This window comes from Nicotiana tabacum, chromosome 2 (genome assembly GCF_000715075.1).
Source record: "Nicotiana tabacum cultivar K326 chromosome 2, ASM71507v2, whole genome shotgun sequence".
Classification (NCBI taxonomy): Eukaryota; Viridiplantae; Streptophyta; class Magnoliopsida; order Solanales; family Solanaceae; genus Nicotiana; species Nicotiana tabacum.
Genome location: NC_134081.1, coordinates 121,749,572 through 121,762,935, shown reverse-complemented (window position 1 = coordinate 121,762,935; position 13,364 = coordinate 121,749,572).

Genomic DNA, 13,364 nt, shown 5'->3' with positions numbered 1-13,364 from the left:
AACTTTCAACTTCTAAAACTCGTGCCGAAACCTATCAAACCAACCCGGAATGACGTTAAATTTTGCAGGCAAGTCCCAAATAACATGACGGAGCTGTTCCAACTCTCGGAATCGCATTCCGACCCCGATATCAAAAAGTCCACTTCCAGTCAAATTCTCCAAAAATTTGACTTTCGCCATTTCAAGCCTAAATTGGCTACAGATCTCAGATTCACAGTCCGAACACGCTCCTAAGTCTAAAATCACCCAACGGAGCTAACAGAACCGACGAAACTCCATTCCGAAGTCGTCTTTATATAGTTCCGACTACGGTCATAATCCTAAGACTTAAGCTTCCGTCTTAGGGACTAAGTATCCCAAATCACTCTGAATCATCCGTAATTCAAACTCGACCACACACGTGGGTCATAATACATATTGCGAGGCTGCTCGAAACCTTAAGTCACTGAACGGGACGTAAATTCTTAAAACAACAAGTCGGGTCGTTACATTAACACCAAAGAAATTTCTTCCTTAGCCACGACCACGACCATGACCACGAATAGGGCCATGACCTTTTCTATGCTTAGAATAATGGGAATACACCTCATTCACTTCAGGCAATGGTGTATACCCAGTGGATCGATTTTCGTGATTTCTCATGAGCAAGTCATTATTTCGTTCAGCCACAAGGAGAAGAAAAATCAACTCAGAATACTTCTTGAAACCTTTCTCTCGGTACTGCTGTTGCAAGACCATATTGGAGGCACGAAAGGTTGTGAATATTTTTTCAAGCATATTATAGTCAGTGATAGTATCTCCATAGAGTTTCAATTTAGAAGTAATTCTGAACATCGCAGAATTATATTCAAAAACAGACTTAAAGTCTTGGAGCCTCAGATGAGCCTAATCATATCGTGCTTGTGGAAGAGTGACCAACTTTAAGTTGTCATATCTTTTCTTTAAGCCATTCCACAAAACAAGTGGATCTTTGACTGTGAGATATTCTATCTTCAACCCTTCATCAAGGTAATGGAGCAAGAAAATCAAGGCCTTAGCACAGTCTTGGGTAGATACTTTATTTTTGTCTTTAATGGCATCTCCAAGACCCATTGCATCTAAATGGATTTCAGCATCCAACACCCATGTCATATAGTTCTTGCCCGAAATTTCAAGGGCAACAAACTTTCTTTTCATAATATCAGTCACAATTAAAAGAGGAGAAAAGTTATACCTTAGTCTTCTCAAAGAGCTTCTTGAGACGGTAGAGTCTCGTGCTGATAACATGTTATAAAATATAACTCAAAGTAACAATATGGAACAAGAAAAAACAAGCTAAGAGATACATGGAGAAAGAGAGAAGAGATTCTTATTTCTTTTTCAATTATGTGTATTTTCCTATCTATTACAAGGCCTTTATATAGGCATGAAAAGTGAAGAAAATATGTCATTGAATATGTCATTAAACATAGAAAATATATCATTGAATATGTCATTAAGCATTTGAGATGAAAATCAAGGAGGAAGAGTAGACATCCACCATAATTTGATATTTCTTATAACATTTTCAGAATTTTCCGGTCCTTAGAAAAATCAAATGTGGGGCATCCTGTAAATTGAATGAATAAATATTGAAATTAAAGTGGAACCAGGTATGATTTCTTCAGAGCAGTGACATTTGGAATTGGGGTATTTATTTCTGGAATCTTATGATGTGGTCAATGGGGCCAGATTTCAGGCAATGAAGAAACAATTTGAGCAGTGAAAATAAGAATATATAATTTTAGCGTCATATATATCACGCAAGTACAAATCCAAAAGAAATTAAAAATCTATTTATGTAACGAAGTACGGTCATTATAAAAAAAATAAAAATTATTGATTATATAAAATTAGTAAACTTTTTATATAGAGGCATTATTATTATTGTTGTTTTGATATCAAGAAGAGTCTCCTAGAATGAAATCCGTTTGAACGTTACATTGTACAGTTTATGTAATAAAAACTGGGATTTCAAATCTTGAATTCGATATAAGAACATACATTTTATGTTTACCCCTAAAACGGTGCAATTAAATTTATAAGTGATTTGTATACAAGTGAACTAATTCAATCCTAAAATAACAAGGTAATTGAAGAAATATATAATACTTAGCCTTGATAAGAAGACGAAATGACAAAAATAAAGACTCTGGTAGTGAAGCCTCCAGGCGCAACAATAATAAGAACAAGAATAGAAAATAAGAAGGTAAAATTGATTAGAGCTTTGAGTAGATTGTAGTATTAGTTTGCCAAATAATTTGTGTCCTTACAATGATAACAGAACTCAACTATTTATAGCTACGTCTAGGAAAGGAGGTCCTAGGATCGTGGCCCTTCTTTAATGTCAATTATAAGGGTCATAGATTAAGATGTAATGGTGAGCATAAATGTCAAATTCCTTGTAACGGGCAACGTACTTAATGCTAGGGAATATTTTTCATTAAATGCTACTGGGCTAAGAGTATTTATTGCATCCTTATGAGCATTATTCTTTCTGGTGACAGACGGGACCGTTGCTTTCAGTTTTGGCTATCCCCCGTCTTAGCTTATACGAGTCCCTCTTTTGGGCGGCCACGTAGCATAGCATATTTTACCCTGTATAGGGTAAAATACTAACTTCAGTAAAGTTCTTCTAATTAAATACTTGAGTTATACTTGAGTTAGAATATATAAACTGTATAGGGTAAAATATGTTGTGATACGTGGCCGCCCAAAAGAGGGATACGTGGAACCTAAGACGGGGGATAACCAAAACCGAAGGCAACGGTCCTGTCTGTCACTTGAAAGAATAACGCTCATAAGGATGCAATAAATACTCTTCGTCCGGTAGCATTTAATGGAGAATATTTCACAACACTAAGTATGTTACCTGTTACAAGAAATTTAACATTTATGCTCAGTGTTACATCTTCATCAATATCCCTCATAATTGACATTAAAGAAGGGCACGATTATAGGACCTCCTTTAATAGACGTAGCTATAAATAGTGAGCTCTGTTATCATTGTAAGGATACGAATTTTCTGGCAAACTAATACTACAATATACTCAAAGCTCTAATCAGTTTTACCTTCTTATTTTCTATTCTTGTTCTTATTGTTGTTGCGCCCGGAGGCTTTACTACGAGAGTCTTTATTTTTGTCATTTTGTCTTCCTATCAAGGCTAAGTGTTATATATATTTTCAATTATCTTGATATTTCAAGATCGAATTAATTCACTTATCTAGAAACCAAGTATAAATTCAACTGTGCCATTTTACGGAAAAACAGTTTGGCGCCCACCGTGGGGCCTAGATAGTAGTGCAATTAAGTTGATCCTTGCCTTTATTACTAACGTATTTTGATTATTTTGTCTTAGAAAAATTCATAAAAAATGGCAGATAACGGTGTTAACAACACGGATAATCCCGAGGTTCGAGGGGATCAACCTCATTTCGAGAACTCAATCAGTGACACCCACAATGAGGGAAATGACGCCACGCCGATGCATGACAGAAAATATCCTCGACATGTTCGGGAGACAACTCCCGATGATACTGAGGAGGAACATGTGGTTGACGCGGTAAGGATCCTACAAGAACAACAGACAATCATTCAAGGCCACCTCATGCGACAGGATAAGGTTATGACGGAGTTGAAGCAGGCATTGTCAGGGGCTTCGAATAATGCGAATAGACGAGATCTGGTTCCTCCCGGTGCTACCGCAAATTAAGCAACGTAGAGGGTCGACAACAACACCCCAGGGGGCGAAGTTGGCTCCGATGGGGATGGGGGGAGCGGATCCGGCCCCAATAACAATTTTGATCCCTTCAAGAATGAACTCTTACGGTTTATGAGTAAAGTAAATTCCCGCATGGATCAAATACCGGTCGCACCACCGGTGCTAAAAGGTCCGAACTCAAAGAAGTATACTCAATTTTCATACAAGCCAAGTGCGGCACCAGAATTAATCCCGAAGCAGTTTAAAATGTCTAATGTGCCAAAGTATGATGGAACTTCAGACCCTTAGGAGCATATTACCACCTATACAACGACGGTGAAGTGAAATGATTTAGCTCATCACGAAATTGATTCTATTTTATGGAAGAAATTTGGAGAGACTCTCACGAGGGGAGCCTTGACATTGTATTCATTATTACCCGATCATTCCATAGACTCCATCGAGATGCTCGCGGACTCTTTCATCAACGCTCATGCCAGAGCCAGAAAAGTACAGGCCTGAAAGGTTGACATATTCAGGATCGTGCAATAAGAGTTCGAGTTGCTACAAGAGTTTGTTACCCGATTCCAGTAGGAGAGAATATTACTCCCGGCTGTCTCGGATGAATGGGCGGCTGAAGCATTCACCAAGAGACTGAATTCGAGAAGTTCAGACACTTTCCGAAAATTAAAGGAAAGCCTGTTTGATTTTCAAGCAACGACTTGGGCGGATGTCCACAACTTGTACGAATCAAAGATAAGGATCGAAGATGATTAGGTTGGCTTTCCATCGTCGACAAAAGGATGGTAGAAGAATAGAGAAAAATCAAAAGACGATTTTGACATGAACATGCGGTCTTCGAGGGGACAGTTGTTTCCCTACGAACGGGCCGAAGGCCGTGGCAGAGCCTTCCGATCAGCGGACAGGTTCGCCATCGATAAAAGTACTGATCGCGGTCAGAATAATAGATCATTGCAGGATAAAGAAGCGTTAGGGGCGCGAGATCCTTCCTACCCCAAACTGTCATACTACGATTTCAACGTCAACATAGTGGAGTTAATGTCAGCCATGAGAAATATCAATTAAGCATCGTTCCTGAAACCAATGAGATCTAATCCTAGCCAGAGGGATCCCAACTTATGGTGTGAATACCACGGGACGAATGGCCACCGAATAGGGGAATGCCGACACCTCCAGAAAGAAGTGGCAACACTGTTGAAGAATGGTCATCTCAGAGAATTCTTGAGTGACCGAGCTAAGAACAATTATGGTTGTAACTGGGACAACACGGAACCCTCGAAAGCAGGAGAAGATCCCCCACGCCAAACGATCAATATGATATTTGGGGGGAACGAGATTAACGGGGTCACCTTTTCGACAGCAAAAAAGACAAAAGTATCAATAGCCTATAGCAAAAGGCTCCGGGAAGTCGCCAAAGACGATATCACTTTCACGGAGGAGGATGCAGACAGATTGCTATTGCCGCACAATGACGCACTGGTAATTTCTTTAAATATATTGTATTTTAAGATTAAACGTGTTCTAGTGGATCTAGGAAGTTCGGCCAATATCATACAATAGAGAGTATTGGAGCAAGCTAAACTCACTGGAAGCATCATTTCGGCCACAAAACTCCTTGCCTGATTAAACCTCGCGAGTGTGACAATATGAGGAGAGAATGCTACCCACAAATGCTGAAGGAGTAAGGAAAACAACTCTTTTCGAAGTGGTAGATGGTGATGTGGGATATAACATTATTCTGTGAAGGTTGTGATTGTACGAAATAAAAGTTGTACCATCAACATATCATCAATTGCTAAAGTTTCCAACAGCCGAAGGAGTTAAACAGATAAGGGGTGACCAACCGGCGACAAGGGAGATGTATGCAATTTTGATCTTTAGTAGCAAAGGAAAGGAACACGTGCAATAGCAATTACAGGAACCGACGCCCGCTCCCGAACTAAATGAAGTTAGCCCGGGGAAAGAAATCTCAGAATTTTATCAGGTACCGAGGTATTTTCAGGTTCCAGAAGAGATGGATGCAACGAAATCCACAGCGGAAGAGCTTGAGCAACTTGCATTGTTTGAAGAGTTCTTAGAAAGGAAATTCCACTTGGGGACATGACTGCATCCCGAGCTCAGGTCTGGATTTATTAAATTTCTTAAATCTAATGTCGATTGTTTTGCATGGTCACATGCGGATATGATAGGTATCCCGACGGAGGTAGCCGTACACAAGTTAAGTTTGGATCTCAACGTACCTCCGTTAAGACAAAAGAAATGCCCTTTTACTGAAGCCAGGAATAAATTCGTCAAAGAAAAGGTAACTCGCTTGCTTAATATCGGTTCGATGCGAGAGGTAAAGTATCCAAACTGGCTAGTTAATGTAGTAGTAGTTCCTAAGAAGAACAATAAATTTCGCATGTGTGTAAATTATAAATATTTGAATAAGGCGTTCCTAAAAGACTCATTCTCACTGCCAAACATTGATCAAATGATTGATGTTATGGCCGGGCACGAGTTAATGAGTTTTCTCGATGCTTATTCCGGGTACAATCAAATTAAGATGAACCCAGAGGATCAGGAAAAGACTTCGTTTATAGCAAATTTTGGTACATATCCCAAAAAATGCTGGAGCCACTTATCAATGGCTTATGAATAAGATGTTTGAAAAACAAATAGGAAAAACTATGGAAGTTTATATAGACGATATGCTCGTTAAGGCTTTAAATACATGTGATCCCCTTAAACATCTGTAAGAAAATTTTGGCATCCTAAGGTAGCATAATATGAAACTTAACCCCGAGAAATACATGTTCGGGGTCAGCTCTGGTATGTTTTTGGGATTTCTGGTATCGCCAAGGGGAATTGAGGTAAACCTTGATCAGATCAAGGCCATCAAAGTCATCCCGGATCAACTGTTAAGCGTGAAGGAAGTCCAAAGACTCACGGGGAGATTGGAAGCTTTGAGCATGTTCATTTCCTTGTCATCAGAAAAATGTCATCGTTTCTTCGCACTGCTCAAAAAGAAAAATAATTTCGAATGGACCCCGGAGTTCCATAAGGCATTAAGAGATTTGAAAAAGCACTTGTCAAGCCCTCAGTTGCTTTTGAAACCAATAGAAGGTAAAATGTTGTTAGTCTACCTCTCGGTCTCGGAAGTCACAGTAAGTACAATTTTGTCTGTGAGGACGAAGGTACGCAATTTCCCATTAATTACGTTAGTAAAATTTTAACGGGAGCAGAAAATTACTACCCCCATTTGGAGAAACTGACCTTAGCTCTCATAGTCGCCGCTCGGAAGCTAAGGCCCTACCTCCAATGCCACCCGATATCCATGGTAACCACTTTCCCTTTGCGGAACATCCTTCACAAACCCGAGATATCGGGTAGATTGGCCAAATGGGCCGTCAAAATGAGTGAGTTCGACATAGAATATAAACCAAGGATTACAATTAAGTCACAAGTCATGGCTGACTTTGAGGCCAATTTTAGTCTGGAATTACCGCCTCTAGCAACCAAAGAGGCAGTAATAGTTTCGAAATCGACATCTGGAGTTTGGACCTTATTTACGGACGGAGCTTCCAACGTAAAAGGGTCCGGACTGGGTATAGTATTAATCATGCCTTCGGGGGAAACCCTAAGGCAAGCCATTAGAACGGTCCTTTTAACTAATAATGAAGCAGAGTATGAGGCTTTAATGGCAGAGCTCGAACTGGCCCGGAGACTTGATTATGAGGTTATCGAAATCACATGCGACTTATAGTTGGTGGTAAATCAGGTCTACGGGTTATTCGAAACCAAGGAGGAGTGCATGCAACAATATGTGGTAAAGGTCCCGGCTATGTTGGCGCGATTTTGGAAGTGGTCGATTACTCATATTCCGAGGGAAGATAATGCAGAAGTGGACGCATTGGCTAACATTGGATCATCGACAAAAATAAAGGAATCGGAGTCCGGGATGGTAATATCGATCCTGGATACAAATAGCTTCTATAAAGGTAAATGCGACTAATCTAGTATGGAACTAGAGGAATGAAATCATCGACTATCTTGAGCATGGGAAGTTGCCCAAAGACTCCAAAGCATCCCGGGCGCTGCGCGCCAAAGCAGCGCGATATAGCTTCAAGAGAGGCAAACTGTATAGAAAATCTTTCCAAGGCCCGTCGGCCCGATGCTTGGGGGCATCCGAAGCAAACAATGTTATGCGAGAAGTCCACGATGGTATATGCGGCAATCATTCGGGTGTAGATTCCTTAGTGCAAAAATTAGTATGGGCAGGATATTATTAGCCCCGCATGGAACAAGATGCCAAAGCCTTCGTACTAAAGTGTGATAAGTGCCAACGCTATGCACCACGGGTATATCAACCGACAGAACCATTGCATTTGGTTCTGTCCCCTTGTCCGTTCATGAAATGGGGGATGGATATCGTCAGGCCATTGCCGCCGGGCCCCGGAAAGGTAAGATTTCTTTTGATTTTGACTGACTATTTTCCTAAGTGAGTGGAAGCAGGTTCTTATCTGAAGATCGGCGAGTGCGAAATGGTGGATTTCTTGTGAAAAAAAATAATTTGTAGGTTCGGAATACCAAAATAGATAGCATGCGATAATGGGCCACAATTTATCGGTGCAAAAGTCACAAAGTTCCTCGAAGATTTAAAAATAAAGAGGATCACATCTTCACCCTACCATCCAAGTGCAAATGGTCAAGCAGAGTTAATGAACAAAGTGATTATAAAAAAACTCAAGAAAAGTTTGGAAGTGGCTAAAGGTAATTGGCCCGGTGAATTACTCGGAGTTTTATTGGCATACCAAAAATCGGCCAAATCGAGCATAGGAGAAACTCTCTTTTCCCTTGTGTACGGTGTAGAAGCTTTATTCACGGTGGAAGTAGGGGAACCCACCTTGAGATATTTCCAAGAAAATGAAGAATCAAACAATGAAGCAATGTTAGTCAACTTGAAGCTACTCGAGGAGTGCAAGGACTTGGTGCATGTAAGAATGGCAGCCCAAAATCAGAGAATAGAGCGGTATTATAATCGAAGATCCAACCTCCATTATTTCAAAGTAAGAGACTTGGTCCTAAGGAAAGTAACTCGAAGAACCAGGGAGCTCAACGCAGAGAAGCTAGGTCAGACATGGGAAGGCCATTACCGGATTTCAGCTATCACCGGAAAAGGTTCATATGAATTAGAGAACTGGAATGGAGAAACATTTCCCAGCAACTAGAACGTGGAACACCTCAAAAGATATTATTGCTGATGAACATCACCATAACAGAAAGTATGTGTTGGACTCATTTTCCCTTCGTCTAGTTTTTGTCCAAATTAGGTTATTCTGGCAAGGTTTTTAATGAGGCAGCAACAAAAATCATACTATGAAGAAAGCTCCAACAGCAACAATAAGACCTTTAATAGCAAGGCACACAAGCGAAGATCCACTCTGGGACGGTTAGATAATCTTTTGCTCTATAGTAAAATTCCCACCAAGAAATAAGTTTGCTATAGAGCAAAGGTTACCCGACCGTTCACAAGTACAAACCACTAGAGGGTTGTTAGATAGTCCTTCACTTGATAGCATGAATTTCTGAGGGGAAGTAAATTGTGTTACCGAGTTAAAGATTATCTAGCAATTCATTAGTGGGATCCTCGAAGGTACAAGGCTTCCAGTGTTCCAATTCGCATTCTTCGCATTTGAACATTGGGGGAACGATATGAGGATATGACAACAATGACTCCCATTTCAATCGGGAAGCAAAAACCGGAAACATAGTTGTATCATCGGGACCATGGATTGCGCGACCAGCCTCGTAGAAACAAGTTGTACAAGTTAGCTACAAGTAATAGCAATTTCATTATTCATCGTAACAAATGCTTATGTACTTTTTGAAAATAGAAGGAATAAAATAAAGTTCTTTTGTTTTTATCTTGTTTCTTGTCTGAACGGTGAATTAACTTTGTCATTTGAAAGTTAAATAAGTACTTCAAATGCTAGTGCCATAATAAACAGAAAACGTCCTCTACAAGAGCACCATAAACATAAGAGGACCCTCTCTTATAAAAACCCTCACGTTAAAGTGTTGATTTCGGAAGAACTCATGTCTGGAATCAAAATGCTTTCGGGAAAAATACACCCAATTCTTCACATAATAAGACGCAAATAGTAAAACTTGCGCAAAACTTTAAAGCAAAAAGAAGAGAATGCAAAGATTAAAACTTGTACAAATGTTCGAACGAAGGAAAGACTCAAACAATACTTGAGAAAAAATATGTTTTTATTTACAATAACATGCCAAAATGGCACAGATACAAGAATTGGAAAAAGAAAAGAAAAGCTAAACTGCAGCATCTCTGGAACCCGGAGGAAGAGAAGTGTTTGTGCCCCCAGGGGAAGTGGATAGATCCGCCGATGGATCAACATTTTGGCCTTCGCCAGTTTGGCCTTCAACATCTTCATCTTCCGCTTCCTCTTCAGTTCCCAAAGTTTCGGAATCGGAAATGGAAGAACCGAAAGTAGCAGGCTCTGCCGGGAGACCGTTTTTAGCAGCCAACTCAAGCTCACGGACCTTAGCAATTTTAGCATCAAAGTCAATGATACTAGCTTTGGCCTCTTCCAAGGTTTTTCTCCTCATGTTGTACATAGTGTAAGTTTTCTCAATGACGAGGGAAGTCACTCGGCTCTTAAGTTCTTCTTGGAGTTGGGTTATCTCGGCAGAAAGGCTTTCCCGGGCGGATCTAATGGATCTGAGGATAATATCAAGGTCGCAGACAGTTGAACCCAAGAGCCTATTATGCTCGATGGTTTTCCTATACTTATCCTCCATCTTGGTATATTTCGCCCCCGCAGCAGCAAGTTCTTTAGTTTTGGAGTTCAAGACTGTCTCTATGTTAGTCATTCTTTCAGCGGAGGCAGCCTCACGATCGGATGTAGTAAGAATGACGTTATGAACTTTAATTCATTTGGCCTTAGCCTCTTCAAAGTGAACCCTCGGCGGGGCAATCTCTTGGCTAAGGGTCTCCACTTCTTGCTCACTTTGCTGCAAACGAGCCTCCAATACAACGACCTCAGTGGCTTTGGCTTCCAGTTCTGATATGCGAATGACACTTTGCTCTCGTTCTGCCATAATCTGATCCCGTGCGGAGATAATTTCTTCCTTCTCACGAATCAACCTCTGAAGGCCCTCGAAAGCAAGAAAGTTGGCCTACAAAGGAAGAAAGGCAAAACTCAAGATATGTTCAGGCAAAAATAGAAGAAATAACAAATGAAGAAAGGAATGCACCGTTGTGGCATTGTGCATGGCGTTGTTCAACAAACACTCTCCTGAGAGTGCCTAAATCTTTTCCCAAGATTTCTCTGAAGCCAAAGGCTTCAGATAATTAGCAAGCTCCACTGGTCGGGATAGCAAGTTGCATCTGGTAGAGACCGAAAGAGTAACATTCCTCCTCCTTTGTGGATCTTCAGAAGGGGCAGCATAATTTTGCCCCAAATTCCCATGAACTGGGGACTGGGGAAGAGGAACACCTTCTTTGTGTTCAGGCGCAACAGGTGGAAATGATATAGCAGTTGTTGGTGGAAGAGTGGATGAATATGGAAATGATGTAGCAGTTGATGGTATTGGTGAAGATGGAGATGAAGCTGATGGAGTTGAAGAGTGAGAAGCAGCTGCAGCAAACTCAGTACTGGTTATTGGTTGCTCATCAGCCGAGGACGGAAGGGATCCGGTACTCATCCCTAAAATACCAAGCGCGACTACTGGGACACAGAAGCAGGAGTTGTCATCTCCCACTATATCATATTTCCCTAGAGCACCGAGACATCGTCCTTGGATGGTGTAACTAACTCGACAGGTTGAGCATTCTATTGAGTTGATAAGGATCGTTGCCTTCAATATAGATAAGATACCCCATCACTAGATTCTCTATCATCGTTGATCATCACAGTGTCTATGACTAGCTCGGGTGGAGGGCTAGTCACCATAACTATTGGAGACAACTCGGGGGAAACAATCTTCGCCCTCTTGTTCTTTTCCCGGCCGCGGAGGAGCGTCTTCTTTTTGGTTGTTTGTCCTCCGGCCGTGAACTCCGTAAATAAACACTTGTGCCCAAAGTAGGCTTGGAGACACCTGTTCGGGTAAGCGCCTCCTGAAGCAACTTCACCACATCAGCAGGATCAACCAAAACGTCCTCTTAGGGGACAATAAAAGATCCCGCTTGTAGACCTGATTTTAGAGAAAATATAGAAGTGGTCAATCGATTTCTTCACCTAAAAAGCTGAAACAAGGTGAGTCTGAGTTACTATAATTTTTAGCCTTCCACCCGTATTTAAGGGCCAATTCTTTCCACGTGCAGGTTTCAGGCGTAGTGGGATCCAAGATCTTCTAGACCCACTAGTCCAAGCCTTCAACCATCGGTAGGGCCCATCGAGTTGCTGAAACAGGCAAAAGATGGAGGATCAATACGGGTATAAAAGAATACCTAATAAAGGAAATATTAAACAAGGGGCTTACGAGTGCAGTTCCATGCTTCCGTAAAGGATGAAGTTGTTGCCGGAATAATGTCGTTGTTGGCAACTGCAACAAATGGTTCCATCCACCCACGGTCGTTGTTATCATCCATGCTAGATAATAGAGCATAATGGCCACGTTTGCTGAAATTTATCATTCTCCCACGGAAGATTTTGGGGGAATTAGCTACTCTCCCGTCTCTTAGCACAAGCGCCGAAGACAGGCAATCATCCTCCACACATAAGGACTTACTTGTGCCAAACATACCTGATAGCGGAGGCAGAACTCCGCAATAATGGAGTCAAGCTCTCCACTTAAAAAGAACTTACCCAAAGTAAAGGAATACATGTAAAATATGTAAAATCCTCCCTGGGAAGGGTCACTCATTGCGATAGATCAGGAGCAACAATATCCAAATCACGGCAGCGTCAGACTTGCTTCACAACAGGAATACTAGAACGGATGGAAGAAGGATATCTGCCAACAACCCATATGCGAGGGAGAGCTGAAGGGAATTTCTCTTCGAAATCTTTTGTTGTAACAAGACTTCTAGGAATGATGGAATCCACCATTCGAGGAGCAACATCCTCGGCTTTGTTCTTGCCCTTTGAAGAGTTTACGTTATTTGAAGAAGAAGCCATTTGGATGAAAGAAAAGCTTTTTTGTTTGAAGGGAGTTAAAGAAAGGTTTATTAACAACAAGAAAGGTTTTAAAAAACTTGGAAAATTATAGAGTATAAGGGGAGAAGGTTGATGCGTAGAAGTAAAAGTTTTGGCGACTAAATTCATGGCCATGATTACCTCGATAATTGGCAAAAGTTGTGCTGAATTATGGGATAGTGCATGTTCGGGGCATTAAATGCAGAGAGAAGTGCGTCTAATCAACCGTCAGAATCCTTCAGAGGGGATCATAGTAATTCCTGCCAAAAGAGTGTTTCTACCAACTTCCCGGTGACACAAAGTTATGTCACCGGAAAGCAGGGGGACTATCTGTATAGAGTAAAATATGCTATGCTACGTGGCCGCCCAAAAGAGGGACACGTAGAACCTAAGACGGGGGATAGCCAAAACCAAAGGCAACGGTCTCGTCTGTCACGGGAAAAAGGATGCAATAAATACTCTTCGTCCGCTAGCATTAAA